Below are 15429 nucleotides of genomic sequence, written 5' to 3'. Positions count from 1 at the left end.
CTAACACCTGTCTACTAGATGTTTGTATTCTAAGGGAAGTAAAATCTTTCAAAAAATGTCTTGTAGCATCAATGATACAAAAGTAAATAATTTTGAAAAATAAGAATTTTGATGAAATGAATCATTAAGCATTATTCCAGAGTACTAATAAAGAACAAAATGGTCCACTTTAATATAGAGAGATAATGTACTAACATGAAGAATGAAAAATGCACTTTTGACAGTATGTTTTATTTGATTGTGCTAATGAGATACAAGAATTATTTTCCTCCCTGTCTCTAAAAAATCAGAGCTTAAAAATAAAAATAATAATAAAACTGAAAGAACAATATATTTGAAGAAAGAAGGAACTATTCTCTATTCATTCTAGTCTCTGGATATGAACTAAATGATTTCATTTATAACTATTATTCTAAAAATAAATACAATAGTGTAAGCAAGTTTTTAGTTAAATTTATTATAATCGATTTTTAATGGATTATTTAGAGGTAATATAGCATAGTAGAGAAGTGATCTCAGTGACAGGAATACCTAGGTTCAAGACTTATTTCTGACACACATGTTTGCTTTGTGGCCCTTTATAAATAACCTTTTTAATGTCCTCAGAAAACTCTATGGTACAGAGGAGATACTGCTTTCTATTGGCCAAGAAATTTTCCTAATTAGTAGCTATCTATACCATGAAATTGTAAGTCCAGATCAAAGAAAATATAAGGGGAAATACTGAGAAAAATTAAAATGATTTAGCTATTCTAATGCTGACAGTTTTTTAGGGAAAACAAAAATACTTATTCTCAGAATGCCCTTTGCATAACTTTCACAGAAGAAAAATTAACCAGGGTAGTCCATAATCTGTTTTGGCATATCAGTTCTTATATCCACATATCCAAAAATGAATTTATGATAAATACATCATGACTTCCTGGTACCCAAAAAAAAGGACATTAAATTGCTTATTGATTTCTTGGTTAATTAACTTTCCTCAGAAGAGAGTATTGGATGGCTACTTGTTATTGCTTTATTCTACTCTAACTAAATAATATTTGTAGGAAATTTGTTGTTTTGAAGAAAAATGACATATTTGAAAGTTGTAAGTTATTATAGGTAGGAATTAAACCCAGATATACATAACTGATGTTAATATCATTATTAAAAAGTATTTTCACAGTCCGTATTTCCTTAGGAGTGATTGTGGGTATTATTTATCTCAACTTTACTATTCAGTCAGAGTGGCCAGTGAGATAATTATGCCTCTATAATTTACTAAAACAAGAGGTCTATTTGAATAGGTTGGTAAATTGAAATGCTACCATGATAGTTTGGTACAACATGACTTTGTGATAAGGTACATTGTCTCCCAGGATTCCTAAGGCCAGGTTTTGATAGGCAAGAGAAAGCATAGAATTTAATATGTGTTTAATTCATGAAAAACTCTTAAATTAAGCAGGTAATTTGAATAAAAGTAGGCCATATCTTTGACATATGGGAACTTGTCTCAATTCCCCTCTTCAGGTGAAATGTATAAATATAGTCATTAAGTGCCAAAAAAAAAAAAAAAAAAAAAAAAAAAAATCTTCCATATGCCTGAGTCATTCTAGGCATAGACAATCAAACTAGAATAAGACTGAATTAGGTTTTTGTGTCTCTCCCTACATTTTCTTTGCTTTATTCATTATACCATATGTACATAATTAAATCTGAGTTTAATGGGGTAGTCTCAATAAGAGGTCGAATTATAAATGTAACTCTACACTATCTAAAAAAAGTCTTCAAAAAATAGACCACACTAAAAACCACAAAAGTGATAGCCAAAATGGAGGTACCAAATACATACCCTGATCTAAGAGAGGAAAATTAAATGCACATTCAGGATTCTCGTGCTGCTCCACCATTTACCCACAGTTGCACACTTGCATCAGGGAAGTCTTCTGGGAATTCTTACAATGCAGTCAAATATTTATTAAACTTTAAAGGATAATCTCTGATTCTGTCACCTCTAAAGGCAATCAAAATCAACACCAAGTTGTTGAATTGAATTAGAATATTTTCCAGGGTAGCAGAAAATACTTAACCACTATCCCCTTCCTTAAATTTCCCTCTTCACATTTGTATGCTGGTAATTGTGACCCTGTGTATCTCAATTAATGCAACTTGAAACCTGTCCAGAGTGCTGAAAAAGTACATGGCCAGTTTTTAAAATGTAATTTCCTTTCTCTGTTTACTACATATTATCCTAATTATTTTAAATATCATTCCCTTTTCGTTCCTACATGGCCATACAATAAGATGAATATTTATTATAATTATTACTAGCAAATGTAACCTTACAGCAAAATTGAGGAAGGAAAAACATAACTTTATTAAGGTACAAAGTAGGAAAATAGTCAGTCTTGGTATAAGTAAATAAAATTTTAAAAATGTACTAGATCTGGTCTGATTATCTTCTGATATTTGTAAAGTATTTAACACAATGCTTAGCATATAGTGATTACTTAACAAATCATTATTCCCTCTCTCTTCTAAAACAATGAATGCCAACAATGGAGATGACAGAACATTCCTAATTGGTTAAATTTCTCTTCTCTTGTGGAATGAGTGTGTGTGGGGAGGTTTTAGATGTTGATTGGCAGATGCGATAATTTTGTAAAGTACTTGTAATTCAGTGCCTACCTCTGGGGTTCTCAAACTACAGCCCACGGGCCAGATGCAGGCACTGAGGATGTTCATGGGGCCTACCGGGTTATGGCAAATGGGCTGAGGGGCGGAGACAGAATGTGAGTTTTTGTTTTTACTATAATCCGGCCCTCCAACAGTCTGAGGGGCAATGAACTGGCTCCCTATTTAAAAAGTTTGAGCACCACTGGCTAGTTTATAGTTGCTTAATGAATGCTTATTTGCTTCCCTTCCCCTTCTAAACGAGTAAATGCCAGTTATAGAGATCACAGAAAATACCCAAACTGATGAGATCAACAAATTTGTCTTGGTCTCCTAATTATTTCTGAAAATAACCTTAACTTTATAATTAAAGATAATATATCATTTCTTCTGGAATAAGAAAAGTCATTCAAATCAAATGTTAATGAAATAGAGTGCGCATGATGACTGGGGAAAATGAGTGTTGGTACCTTATCTAAAATAATAAATTATAATTATTTTGCATACAGGATAACAGTATTCAAAGAGTCACAGACTCTTAGACATCAAAAGGATCTTTAAGGACGAACTTCTTAAATTGTGGGTCATGACCCCATATGGAATCTCGTAATTGAATGTGGGTGTCACAAAATCTTCAATAAATGTTTGATTTGCATATATATTTCATATAACTATATACCCAGTATCATGTGAAAATTTCTTGTGCAAAAAGGAGTTATGAGTGGGAAAAGTATAAGAAGCTCTGGTATAAGATACTGTTGTCTAATACTTACCTAGAAGCAGGATTGCAACCAAAATGTGGCATTGCAGGGAGCACTTTCCAATGGAGATGCATTAGACTCAAATAAAATTCTTCCCTTCATCCACTGGCACCAAGATCCAGCACTGAAAAGAGCCATAGTGGACATCTCTCTCCAGTTCATAGGTGAAAAAAATGATAACCAGATCAGTAAGTGGTTTTCTAAACATCATACAACTAGGGAATGGCAGAATTATAATATAGACAAAGGGGGAAGGGGAAGAAACACAATAAGTGTATAATGCCTACCATATGTCAGTCACTATGATAGGCACTTTACAAAAGTTATCTCATTTGAGCATTAAAACAATCTTATGAGGAAGGTACTATTATTATCACCATTTTACCATTAAGAAAGATTAGACAAATTGCTAAGTGACTTTTTCAAGGTCATATAGTCAGTGTGCGAGATTGGATTTATACTCAGGTCTTCCTGATTCCAGTCTTAGTGTTCTACTATGACAACGAATCCACTACACTTACAAAATAGAATTTTTCTCTTATAAAATTAAAAGGCAATAAGGGCTTTTTATTAAGTAGAGTGAGGTTTTGGTAATTGTTGTAATTGTTTGGCAGTTGTAAAGAATTATAGTTATATCTAAGATGTTTTTGTGTTTGATAAGCAGATGTAAAAAGGGAGAATAGGATGTGTACAGTGAGTTTTGTTATTCCTCCACCCCCTAAGCTAACTAGATGAACTTAAGGAGCTTTGAGACAATCAAGATGGTTTTTTGACTATCTATTATAAGTATTACTGGCTATTCTGATGGGGTGATTGATAATTCAGACAGTTGCTAATATTGATGGAAAGGCAGTGCTCTATTCCCCAATAGAAAACACATTTTAAGCATGTATTTTATTACTTTTAATATAAAGCAAGTAATTACTTTTTTTTAACTATTTATTACTTGTTACTATTTCCCAGACCCAATTAATACTAAAGTTCTACTAAGGTCTGAAAGAAAGGAAAGGCATTTATTTCTTTGGTGCAAATAGCACCCTCCTCTTTTTTCCTCTATTATGAATTAGTTAACAGATTTTATAAGTTATCTTGTTTAACCATGCTCAGACAGAGGGAGCATCTGCTAAGTGCAGTGGAAGATATGAAAGGGAAAAATTCCCTTGGGATTTGGAAAATTTCCTCCAGAATCACAAGTGCAGATAGCCTGTGAATGCTGCTATAGGAATATTTTCATGTTTGGAGGTGTTTGCAAGGTGAAAATCAGAATCACAAGAGACATGGGAATGACTAATAATCTCTCAGAAACAGTTCATGGAGGAGGAAAATCACTCTACTATAAGGTATTAGTATTTACTGTGGCATAAGGAGAAACAAAATTGTGGTTGCAATTGTGCGGTTAGAAGAAGGGCACAAAGATGTTAAGAAGTTTCTACTTTCTTAAGATTACACAATGGGAATGAGAAGATGCATCTTCAAGCTTCACACCATTGTTTGAACTCCTAACACCAGGGAGAAACTTCATCAACTTCAAGCACTAAAGAAAGAAAACAGATAAATTTCCAACTCTGAGGAAACTAAGTTAAACACAGGAAGAAAGATGCTAGAAAGCAGAATAACAAGGTATATAAAAAGGAGGTAGCTTTTTGATGTAGTTAGTAATTTCAATGCTATTTTGATAGGCTAAAAATCTAATGGGAAATGACATGGATCCACTCAGATGCCCTATAATGAAAGGGGGAAAGTATTGTATTTCCTATTTACTTAAATACAGCATTAATTATGCTTTTGATATCTGGACCTCTCTAGTTCATGATTATTAACCTTATCATGCAGGTATCTCTTTCTTCTCTTATTCTAATAAGAAACAGAATAAAAATTAGCAACCTCATTAACCATTAACTCAACCTAGATTCTTTTTGAGTAATATTTTTCCTTGGGCAGTAACTGTATATTGTTAGCATTGAGAACTTGAGATATTGGGGTGGAGGAGCAAGAAACACTAAAGGGATTCTTTTTTACCCCCATAAAGTTTTTTTTTTCATTCTTGTTTTCCACATTAAAATGTATCCAGACTGGCTCTCTGAGTAGGAATAAATTATTGGAGGTTATAATACATGAGGTGTCCATTGGTAGTGAGACAGCCAATCTTATAACCAGGAAGACTTGAGTTCAAATTCTGTCTCTGATAGATTGGCTATGTGACTCTGGTCCAGTCACAAAACTTTTCATTGCTTTAGGCAATTTATTAAGACTATAAGTTATAAAGAAAGTGCTGATTTGCATCGCTAGAGAGAGATTCTTCATCAGGAAATTCCATCTATTGATAAAATTATATGTCCATTCCCCCTCTACCCATTGAAGAGAAATAACAAAAAGTCAAACTTCTTGAAATTAGTCATATGTCAAATTACTCTTTCATGAAATGCTGTAGTAGTGGTATTACTAATGGTTGGAAAATAAGTCAAATCTCATTTTAGAATATGAGTTACCTGCATCAGAAATGGGAGCTGGGGAAAAGGTTGTGTGTCTGACCTGTATTCCATATTATGAGTCCCAATTTTAAGCCTATCCTAGATGCTTCTGGTGTTAGTAGAACTTATGAGAACTCCTATGATTTAGAAGGCTTTTGAGTCATAGACAAATGACAACTACCAATGAGCCACATACTATCCTTTCTAAAGAATCCAAATCCAGAACAATGGATGTTTTTTTTTTTTTTTTAAAGATTTCCAATGGAGTATACTGAACACTTTCTGGTAGCTTTTTGTTTTTCATTATATACATTAGAAAAGATATTTAAGACATTCAGATATTAATTTCATAGAACTAGGAAAGAATCTAACTCATTCAGATATTTTATCCATTGACAGGAAAATAATCACCAAGAACCCAGGTTGTATTGCTGATTATAAAATCACACAAGTTTTTATGTCATTTAGTTAAAGGAATAAGACCTGATATCTTTCAAATGAGGGACTTTCGTAGTTGGCTTTGTTTAACATACAAATCAGCATTTTCACATACAAAAAAAGATCTAGTCAGGCAAACATTGTAAACTGATATGCTCAGAGAGCATTTTGTAAATAAAAGTGGTAACCTGAAAGAGGCTGAGTCCTTAGGGGTTGGAGGCCTAGGAGAGAACTGCAGCATTTTCTAATTTCAGTAGGGGGCAACAGAGAGTCATCTGAAAAATGGTCAGTCCATCTTCCTTGTGGTAGAGAAAACAATGGACTAAAAATAAACTGGCAAAGTAGAATCCAGGAATGATTAGAGTTGACAATCTGCCTAGCAAGAGAGGAGGTAGAATCAGACAACAGGCAAGAGATAAGTCCAGAGAGAATAATTCAGAATCACAAACCTATTTTAGCATGGACACAAGGATTGAAGAGTGAAGCAATCAGACACTATTAACTCTAGGGAATTCCTTTAGGAAGAGGAACCTTCTAATATCTGACCCTCTGTGCTTACTCCCTGTAAATTATATAGAGAAACTCTGAGTTAGCCTTAATAGATGACCAAGATCAAGCCACAAGTGTTATTCTAATAATTCTACCAACTCAGTGTTATCACTCATTCTCAAGCTAGTTTCAGGGTAGTTGGACTATTGATGTTGTCTTCACTTTGTTAAAAATATAGAATCCTGACTGAAATGAGCCAGAATTTAGCTAAATGAGATTTGTGAATAATTGCATAAAATATAGAGAAGAAACAAATAATTCCAAGAGAAGGAAAGAAGTAACCAAATGGGCAGTGGTGATTAATAACCCTTCCAAATGGCAAAATCTGAGAATAGTGTGACCTTGTATGAATCAGTGGGTAGAATATTTCTGGTTTCTTTAGCAATATTTTCTTGGTTAATTTCATAACTATTGAATAGGATGTATAATCCATTCTATTGCTGTAGCATCAGCTCTCAATATAGATCAGGGGTTTTTAACCTTGCTTCTCAAGGAATGTGTGCATAAATTGCAAGGAATTTGTGAAATTTGGTGGGGAAAACCATCTTTATTTAATATGATTGACTTAATTTATAATCCTAGATATTCCATTTTATGTATTTGAAAGTATTATTCTGAGCCTGGCAAGTGGTATATAGTATAATGATTGTTACCAGGGAGGCTGAGGTTAAGTTTGACACCAGTTTGGCCACTCCTTAAGAGTGGTAGAGTAGGCTAAGGAGGGGCTATGACCCTGAAGCACAAATGCAAAACTTCTGTGTCAATTAGTTGCTGAACTGGGCCAGTCAATGGCTTCAGAACTTCCAGCCTGCAGCAGAAAAGAGACAGTCTCAAAACAAAGAAACAAATTTATCATTATACCCATCTTTCTAGTCCTTTAGATTCACAAACGAAGAGCCACCTTAATCTTTCTATTCCCCTCCCATAACCAATTTGTTGCCAAGGTCTGTTACTTTCATCTTTGTAGAAAACTCTTGAATATACTCAATTCTTTCTTGTGGCACTGCTACCATTCTTGTTCAGGCCTTCATTACTTCAGCCCTGCATTATTACAATAGCCTCTTGATGGGTTTGCTTGCCTCACATCTTTTCCCACTCAATCCACCTCCTCTATTAAGCCACCAAAGTGGTTTGTCCTAAAGTGCAGGTCTGATTCTACTCAATAATATTATACACACTCTAGTCAATAAACTCCAAGGGTTCCCTCTATCACTGGAATTCTTTTGTGCTCAAAGCCCTTATCTAACTTTCCTACCTAATCCTTTCCTTTATTTTCAGTGTTTTTAACATCCTACTTATCGCTGTATATGATCCAGGAGCATTATCCTCTTGGCTATCCCACAAATAAGACATCCACTGGTTGACTCCAAATAATTTCTCTGACAAGCTTCAATCCTGGCACTCCCTTCTCCATCCCTATTACTGATCTCCATGGTTTTCTTTACATCCCAAATAAAATCTCACCTTTATCAGGCAGTCTTTTGTAACCCCTTTTAATTCTAGTGCCTTCCCTCTGATAATCTTGTTCTACTAATGCTGGACATAGCTTTGTATGTGTCTGCATTGCTCCTTAAGTGGGGGAACTATCGTTTTCTTCTTGTATCTCCAGAGATTAATACATTGCCTATAATAGAAAAGGCACTTAATAAATATTGATTACTAGGTCAATTTTCTGAGAAGGGGTCCATAAGCTTCTTACAGATGTCCTATAATGTCTATGGCATTATAAATATACCAAAATGTCCATGACAAAAACAAGTTAAGAACTTCTGAATTCTAGAGTAGAATTCTACTTCATTAGATAGTTCTTTAATAGGTCAAAGGGGTCTGTGTAAAATACACCCAACTTGGAATTTGGTAATAGCTAAATGCTGTCTTCTCCTCTTGGAATGGAGGTAGTTAAATTTAGATGAAATGAAAAATATTCAAGTAGTTCATCTAAATGTTAAATACTGAGGTATTATGCATCTCCTACTACAAGGCTGCTATTACAATACTAACTTGTTATCACTGATATTGTCTTTGTAAATTATCATGTAAATGAGGAAAAAAATACAGAGAATAAAGCAATCACTCTATTAAAGCTACATGAAACCTGAGGATATCTGGAATCCCAGATCATTATAAATTATTTCAAATCAAGAAATTAGCATGACATATGTATTTAAAGTAGACAGAAATTAATAAAGTCACAGGTGTTTTAATTACTTGTAATTTGAGCTCATTGTATTCTATGGTTTACAGGAAAACTATATGTCCAGTTAGAATGTCTTTATTCTCAACAGATAACAAGTCAAGGTATATTAGAGAACAAACTTAGAGTGGCTCAGATTTGTGGCTGAAGTAATCAAAGGGAAGATATTTCTATTTGCTAATAGCATTAGGCTCAGGTGGGAAATGCAACAAAATTAAGTTTCCATATGAGAAAAAGAAGAGTGATATACATAGAGAGAAGTCCACACACACAAGTGGAGGGAGACAATGGTATAGTGGATAGAGAAATGAATTGAAATCCAGGAAAAACTTCATGCAAATTTGATTTAAGAGAGTAGAGAATTAGGAAAAATTGAAATGATGTCCAACATTCTCTCAAAGTCTTAACCCCTCAAAAGTGTAATAAAAGTTATCAGTTCTTAGGCATTGATCTACACTTAACACTGTACACCAAAGTCAGGTCAAAATGGATTCATGACCTAGGAATAAAGAATGAGATTATGGATAAATTAGAGGAACATAGGATAATTTACCTCTCAGACCTATGGAAGAGGAATGAATTTGTGTTCAAGGAGGAACTAGAGATCATTATTGATCACACAGTAGAGAGCTTTGATTATATCAAATTGAAAAGTTTTTGTACAAACAAAAGCAATGCAGATAAGATTAGAAAGGAAACAATAAACTGGGAAAACATTTTTACAGACAAAGGTTCAGATAAAGGCCTCATTTCCAAAATATATAGAGAATTGACTCTAATATATAAGAAATCAAGCCAATCTCCAATTGATAAATGGTCAGAGGATATGAACAGACAATTCTCGGATAAAGAAAATAAAACTATTTCTAGTCATATGAAAAGATGCTCCAAATCATTATTAATCAGAGAAATGCAAATTAAGACAACTCTGAGATACCACTACACACCTGGCAGATTGGCTAGAATGACAGGGAAAGGTAATGCAGAATGTTGGAGGGGATGTGGGAAAACAGGGACACTGATACATTGTTGGTGGAACTGTGAATACATCCAGCCATTCTGGAGAGCAATTGGAAACTATGCTCAAAAAGTTATCAAACTGTGCATACCCTTTGACCCAGCAGTATTGCTACTGGCTTTGTATCCCAAAGAGAACTTAAAGAAGGGAAAAGGACCTGTATTTGCAAGAATGTTTGTGGCAGCCCTCTTTGTGGTGGGCAGAAACTGGAAACTACGTGAATGCCCATCAATTGGAGATTGGCTGAATAAATTGTGGTATATGAATATTATTGTTCTGTAAGAAATGACCAACAGGATGATGTCAGAAAGACCTGGAGAGACTTACATGAACTGATGCTGAGTGAAATGAGCAGGACCAGGATATCATTATATATTTCAACAACAATACTGTATGATGATCAATTCTGATGGATGAGGCCCTCTTCAAAAATGAGATGAACCAAATCAGTTCCAACAGAGCAGTAATGAACTGAACCAGCTACACCCAGAGAAAGAACTCTGGGAGATGATTATGAACCACTACATAAAATTTCCAATCCCTCTAATTTTGTCCACCTGCATTTTGGATTTCCTTCACAAGCTAAATGTACACTATTTCAAAGTCCGATTCTTTTTGTTCAACAAAACAACTGTTTGGTCATATACATATATGGTATTTCATTTATACTCTAACATATTTAACATGTATTGGTCGACCTGCCATCTGGGGGGGGGGGGAGAGGGAGGAGAAAAATTGGAACAAAAGCTTTGGCAACTGTCAATGTTGTAAAATTACCCATGCAAATATCTGGTAAATAAAAACTATTAATAAAAAAAAAAGAGTTATCAGTTCTAATTTGATGTTTTAGGTGATTGTCAATTCAAATTTAAGAATACTTTATTTAACATATTTTTATTCTTATTGACAAATAACAAATAGTTGTCTGATATCTACTTTGTACATTAAATATCTTTTTAGAAAATATCCTGTTAATATCTTAAGGGAGATCATAGAGAGGAGTTAGAAAATAGATGATTAAAAAAAGAAAAGGGTTACAAATTGAAAAAATAGGGAGCAAAAAGTATAGAGAATTAAAAGTAGAATAGAACAAGAGAGAACAAAAAAAAATTCCAAATAACTATCATAATTGGAGGTGAGTGGGATGACCTCACCTTTAAAACAAATGAGGTTAAGAAAATGAGAATAAAAGGAAATTTTAACTATTTATTTATAAGAATCATATTTGAAACATAAAAAACTCACACAGGATTAAAATAATTAACTGGACCTAAGATCTATCATGTCTTAGGTGAACACAAAATATAGAAGTAGTAATGATATCAGATAAAGGAACAGGAAAAATCGGTTCAATCAAAAGAGCTAAAAAGGGAAACCATATTTTACTAAAAATAACATGAATTATAGAAATAGATAATAAATTCCTTATAGTGGGGAATTAAATTTGCCCTTATAAGTTTCTAATAAATCTAATCAAAAATAAAAATAAAAGAAGTAACCAAACAAAACAATTCTTTTTTTTAAATTCATTTTATAATTATAACATTTTTTGACAATGCATATGGATAGGTAATTTTTTTTTACAACATTATCCCTTGTACTCCCTTCTGTTCCAAATATTTCCCCTCCTTCACTCCACCCTCTCCTCTAGATGGTAGGCATTCCCATAATATTAAATATCTTATAGTATATCCTAGATACAATATATATGTGCAGAACTGAATTTTGTTGTTGTTGTTGTAGCAAAGGAAGAATTGTATTCAGAAGGTAAAAATAATCTGGGAAGAAAAACAAGCAAACAAAAAAATGCTCACAGTTTACACTCATTTCCTAGTGTTCCTTTTCTGGGTGTAGCTAATTCTGTCCATCACTGATCAATTGGAATTGGATTAGCTCTTCTCTATGTTGAAGATATCCACTTCCATCAGAATATATCCTCATACTGTATCATTGTTGAAGTGCATAATGATGTGCTAGTTCTGCTCGTTTCACTCAGCATCAGTTGATGTAAGTCTCTCCATGCCTCTCTGTATTCCTCCTATTGGTCATTTCTTACAGAACAAGAATATTCCATAACATTCATCTACCATAATTTACCCAACCATTCTCCAATTGATGGACATCCATTCATTTTCCAGTTTCTAGGCACTACGAAAAGGGCTGCCACAAACATTTTGGCACATACAGGTCCCTTTCCCCTCCTCAGTATTTCTTTGGGATATAAGCCCAATAGCAGCAATGCTGGATAATAGGGTATGCACATTTTGATAACATTTTGGGCATAATTCCAGATTGTTCTCCAGAATGGTTGGATTCTTTCACAACTCCACCAACAATGCATCAGTGTCCCAGTTTTCCCAAAGCCCCTCCAACATTCATTGTTATTTGTTCCTGTCATCTTAGCCAATCTGACAGGTGTGTAATGATATCTCAGAGTTGCCTTAATTTGCATTTCTCTGATCAATAGTGATTTGGAACACTCTTTCATATGAGTGGAAATAGTTTTAATTTCATCATCTGAAAATTGTCTGTTCATATCCTTTGACCATTTATCAATTGGAGAATGGCTTGATTTCTTATAAATTAAAAGTCAATTCTCTGTATATTTTGGAGATGAGGCCTTTATCAGAACCTTTAACTGTAAAAATGTTTTCCCAATTTGTTACTTCCCTTCTAATCTTGTTTGCATTAGTTTTCAAACAAAACAATTCTAATAGAATATCAGAAAAAAAGATATCCTAGATCTTTGGCAATTAAGTACTGAAGAGTTAACTAGGGAAAAAAAATTGCAATGAGTCTCTTTGATAAGGATTTGCTGAAACATAAAAAAAAGTTGATTCAAATCTAGAATAAGAGCTTTTCCCCACATGTTAAATGCTCTATGGATATGAACAGCAAGTTTTCAAATGAAGAAACCCAAGTTATCTATAGCCATATGAAAAAATGATCCCAATTACTAAAGAAGCACATATTAAAATAATCCCTGACATCTAAACATATTTATATGAAGCCAATAAGAATATTTGCTTTGCTTCATGTTTGTCAAAGGAATTTGGTCTAGTTTTTTTTTTTTCTTTGTGTCCCCAATGGAATGGGAGATGGGAGGGAAAAAAACAAAACAAAACAAAACAAAACAACAACAGAGGTTTCTGTTTATTGATATAAAAAACAATTAAAATGAAGAGAATTCTGCTCTAGATGTAGAATGTTGCACATATTTCCAGATGAAGCCATTATATTGTTACCTTTGTTTGTTTGCTTTATTATAAGATACTACTAATGGTACAGCAAAATATATAAATGTTTGTAATGTAGAAATAAAACACATTAATAAAACTAATTTTCTCAATGACCCCAATAAAGGATCTATTTTTTTCACCTCTCTGAGACCTTAAGTAGCATTTTCCCTTTATGCAAAAATACTCCAGTCTCTTAAGTTAGTGTAAGGGTTAAAAAGTCAATAAGTGGGGCAGAGCCAAGATGGCAGAGAAGATACACGTGATTTTGTCAGCTCCCTTCTTCCCTCATTACCAATTAGTTAAATCAGCCTCAAAAATAACGCTGGACTGATAGAAACCACAAGGATTGGAAGCATGACTTACCAGCTGAAGAGAATATGGAGTTTCAACAGAAAAGGTCAGTTCCCAGGGGAGGAAGAAAAAAGGCCAGCACAGAAAGGATTAGTTGCTAGCACACTGCGCCAATCTAGCTTGGGAGAACTTTCAGGTCAGAGAAGCCACTGAGATAGAAGAATCTGGCACAGGATGTTAGTTCTTCTTTGCTTATAAAACAGCAGTTCAGAAGAGAAATCAAGCCACTTTAAAATATAAAGCCAAATACTAGAAGCACCCCAATTCGGAAATAACCTAACAGATTTCAGCAAGGCTATGCAACGTCTTTCTGCTGTCTGGGGCTTCACCTTGGGGTAGTTAAGAGCTTGAACAGTGGGGACACAGCCTGAGGCAAACATCTAATCCACATAGTGCCAGTCTTGCCTGGAGGCTGTGGAACTCAGCCACTGAAGACCAGAGAAGCTGAACCTTTGAAATAGGGACTGCAGTTTCTGGGCAGACACTTCCAATTTGAGCACAGGGGCTTTTCATGTCAGTTGCTGATATCCACGCCCCACAGGACGCATTGGCTGGGCTTTGTGTTGCCTTTATGTTCAGTCTTAAACCGCAGGGAAGTCACTAGGACACACAGCAGGGTCCTTCACTGGGCAACCCTCACAGCGCAGTTGTATTAATCACCTCTGAGGCACTTCCAGGGAGGGTGAGGGGAACTCTCTCCCAGAGCTATCTCTTAGCTCAGACATAGGAGCCACTGCATCCATCTGATCTGGGAGGAAGCTGGTAAAGAAATAAATGAATAAACTTATTACCCCAAGGGCAGACCCCAAAAGATTTTTAACCATGAGTAAAAAGCTAAAGGGAACCATTGATTCCTTCTACACAGAGAAAGAGCGGGTATCCAACCCTGAGGAAGTAAATAGCAGAGAGTCAGCAGATAACAGCCTAAAGGGGAATGATACCTGCCCCCCATCACATAACACTCTTCCAGAAGAGACTATTATAAAGTTAAGAGAGTTTGAAGAAAAGGAAAGAGAAGCTATGATAGAGAATAACAACGTTCTGAAATTTGAGTTAGAAAAAATAAAGAATTCACAGGAGATGCAGGGAAACAAAATTTGTGAATTAGAAAAGGTTCAAAAATCACAAGAAAGTAGAATTTCTGAATTGGAAAAAGAAAATAACCTTCTGAAAAAGACCGTAAAAAAAGAACTGCATAGAATATTGTGGCTAAGCTTCAGAATTACCACACAAAGGAAAAAAAAATATTGCAAGCAGCTAGAAAAAAGCAATTCAAATATCAAGGTGCCACAATAAGGGTCACTCAAGATCTGCCTGCCTCCACATTAAAAGATCAAAAAGCCTGGAACCTGATATTCTGAAAGGGAAAAGATCAAGGATTGCAACCAAGAATAAACTACCCAGCTAAGTTTAGCATTTTCTTCCATAGAAGAAGATGGTCATTTAATGAAAGAGAGGAATTCCATTTGTTTCTAAGAAATAAAGCAGACTGAAACAAAAAATTTGTTCTACATTCACAAGACTGAAGAGAAACAGAAAAAGGTAAACAGAACTCTTGAGAACTGTATCTCTGTTGTGGATATAGAGAAAGTCCGCATGGATAATTTGACTTTACTGATATAAAAAAGGGGGGAGTAGTAAAGGGAAGGAGGTAGTATCAGAAAAAGGGGAAGGAGTGATAAAAAGAGGGAAACTACATCACAGGAAGAGGCATAGAAAATATACCATATCTGAGGGAATTTAGAGAGGGGGA

This window comes from Sminthopsis crassicaudata, chromosome 1 (genome assembly GCF_048593235.1).
Source record: "Sminthopsis crassicaudata isolate SCR6 chromosome 1, ASM4859323v1, whole genome shotgun sequence".
NCBI lineage: Eukaryota > Metazoa > Chordata > Mammalia > Dasyuromorphia > Dasyuridae > Sminthopsis > Sminthopsis crassicaudata.
The sequence above is the reverse complement of the archived record's forward strand: the minus strand, read 5'-3'. Positions refer to the sequence as shown.